This window comes from Mus musculus, chromosome 1, assembly GCF_000001635.26.
Source record: "Mus musculus strain C57BL/6J chromosome 1, GRCm38.p6 C57BL/6J".
Lineage (NCBI taxonomy): Eukaryota > Metazoa > Chordata > Mammalia > Rodentia > Muridae > Mus > Mus musculus.
Genome location: NC_000067.6, coordinates 57290689 through 57293620, shown reverse-complemented (window position 1 = coordinate 57293620; position 2932 = coordinate 57290689). Strand labels below are relative to the sequence as shown.

Genomic DNA, 2932 nt, shown 5'->3' with positions numbered 1-2932 from the left:
TCAAGCTAGGGAGAGTCACTCAGACAAGCTAAGTTGCAAATAACTCTGAGACCAGGCCAGTTGCCTGGAACAAGGAGGAAGCAGCTGAACTGTCTGGAAGAGGTTTAGAGCAGAGTCACCTGGAAAGGACACTCTCCAACCTGCTGAGTTGCCTGTAGGCTGTGCAGTGAGCTCCAGGTTCCCAGCACTGGGAACTGTCAGCCATGCTGGGGTGAGCTTTGGTGATGCAGCTGTCTCTGAGTCATTTCTGCTTCTGTAAGTAAGTCCTTACCCACATTCCCAAAGTAATCCCAATAACACTTGTTGGCTCACCAAGATGGACTTTGATGGTCTCTGTTCTTTGGTCTATCCTAGGCCCTCTGTGTGAGCTGAGTAGATGTGTGTAGCATCTCCCCAGGAATAGTTTCATCCCATAACATTTGTATGGATGTTTTTAGGGTTGGCACCTAATAACCTATTGGCATGCTCTCCCCTAGGGAGGATCACCTTTCCTGCTCCCAGCTCTCCTCAGCTGACAGACACTCATTTGTAAGCATATTGATCAAAGTATCACTTGCAACACAGATGACATATAAGCAAATATTGGAAACAATATAAACATTTGCTTTGTAGAAATGAATCACAAAACTATAGCAGATATCCATGTATGAAGTTTTGGAAGAATTTTTGAGCCTAGGAAAACATAATCTAATGTAGAGTGAATTTATAGATAATTAATTAATTAACTAATTAATTAATTAATTAATATAACAAGTATTTATTAAATAACCTGCTAGGCAGTATCCTCAGTGGGCAAAATAGAATTTATATTCTTTCCAGTGTCTTATGCTAAAATCGAGAGAGGATGAAGGAAACACACAACATGTAATCAATCCATTAATTAATTGATGTATTATTATTTAATTAATTCATATGATAAAAAAGAATAAGTGCTAGATGGCTTGGCGATTAAGAGCACTGACTGCTCTTCTGAAGGTCCTGAGTTCAAATCCCAGGAACCACATGGTGGCTCACAACCATCTGTAATGAGATCTAATGCCCTCTTCTGGTTGAAGACAGCTACAGGGTACTTACATATAATAACTAAATAAATAAATCTAAAAAAAAAAAGTTCTGAGGGTGTGCTGGAGCCACTGTCGCTGACCCCAGACCACACTGCTGCTGCTTGCCTGTCGGTCGACATCATGCACTAGCAGTCTCAAAAGATTCAAAGTCCAAGATGGCAACCCTCAAGGACCAGCTGATTGTGAATCTTAAGGAAGAACAGGTCCCCTAGAACAAGATTAAAGTTGTTGGGGTTGGTGCTGTTGGCATGGCTTGTGCCATTAGTATCTTAATGAAGGACTTGGCAGCTGAGCTTGTCCTTGTTGATGTCATGGAAGACAAATTCAAGGGCGAGATGATGGATCTCCAGAATGGCAGCCTTTTCCTTAAAACACCAAAAATTGTCTCCAGCAAAGACTATTGTGTAACTGCAAACTCCAAGCTTATCATTATCATAGTGGGGGCTTGGCATCGAGAGGGAGATAGCAGACTCAATTTGGTCCAGCGAAACATGAACATCTTCAATTTCATCATTTCCATCATTGTGAAGTACCGTCCATACTGCAAGCTGCTTATTGTCTCAAATCCAGTGGATATCTTGACCTACGTGGCTTGGAAAATGAATGGCTTTCCCAAAAGCAGAGTTACTGGGAGTGGTTGCAATCTGGATTGAGGTCCATTACCTAACGGGAAAAAGGCTGGATTTCGCCCGCTGAACTGTCACGGGTGGGTCCTGGGAGAACATGGCGACTCCAGTGTGCCTGTGTGGAGTGGTGTGAAAGTTGCTGGCATCTCCCTGAAGTCTCTGAACCCAGAACTGGGTACTGATGCAGACACAGAACAGTGGAAGGATGTTCACATGCAAGTGGTTGACAGTGCGTATGAAGTGAGCAAGCTGAAAGGTTGCATACAAATCCTGGGCTATTGGCCTCTCTGTGGCAGACTTGGCCGAGAACATAATGAAGAACCTTAAGCAGGTGCATTCCATTTCCATCATGATTAAGGGTCTCTATGGAAACTATGATGATGTCTTCCTCAGTGTCCCATGTATCCTGGGACAAAATGGAATCTTGGGTGTTGTGAAGGTGACACTGACTCCTGAGGAAGAGTGCAGATGCCCTCTGGGGAATTGAGAAGGAGCTGCAGTTCTAAAGTCTTCCCAGCATCCTCGCACCTCACTGTCCAGGCTGCAGCAGGGTTTCAGTGGTGACCACACCCTTCTCATCTGAGCTGTGATTAGTACAATTGTGTTAAGGTGGTCTGTGGCAAAATCTCAGTCCCCACAGCTCTGCCCTGCTGCCAAGTGGTACTTGTATAGTGGTAACCTGGTTAGTGTGACAGTCCCACTGTCTGTAAGACACATTGCTAACTGTATGTCAGCTAAGTTTATCCTGTGAGCTTGCTGGATGGAACTAGAAAATATCATCCTGAGTGAGGTGACCCAATCACAAAAGAACCGACATGCTATGTACTCACTGATAAGTGGATATTAGCCCAGAAGCATGGAATACCCATGATACAATTCACAGACCACATGAAGCTCAAGAAGAAGGAAGACCACAGTGTGGATACTTCAGTCCTTCTTAGAAGGGAGATCAAAATACCCATGGGAAGAGATACAGAGACAAAGTGTGGAGCAGAAACTGAAGGAAAGGCCATCCAGACACTGTCCCACCTCAGGATCCATCCCTTATACAGTTACCAAACTCAGACACTATTACAGATGCCAACAAGTGCTTGCTGACAGGAGCCTGATATAACTGTCTCCTAAGAGGCTCTGCCAATGCCTGACAAATACAGAGGTGGATGCTTACAGCCATCCATTGAACTGAGCACAGGGTCCCCAATGGAGGAGCTAGAGAAAGTACCCATGGAGCTGAAGGGGTTT

At 44.3% G+C, this 2932-nt stretch overlaps 1 pseudogene; it reads left to right on the top strand.

Moving 5' to 3' along the window:
* Positions 1122-2452, top strand: Gm5254 (predicted gene 5254; annotated as a pseudogene).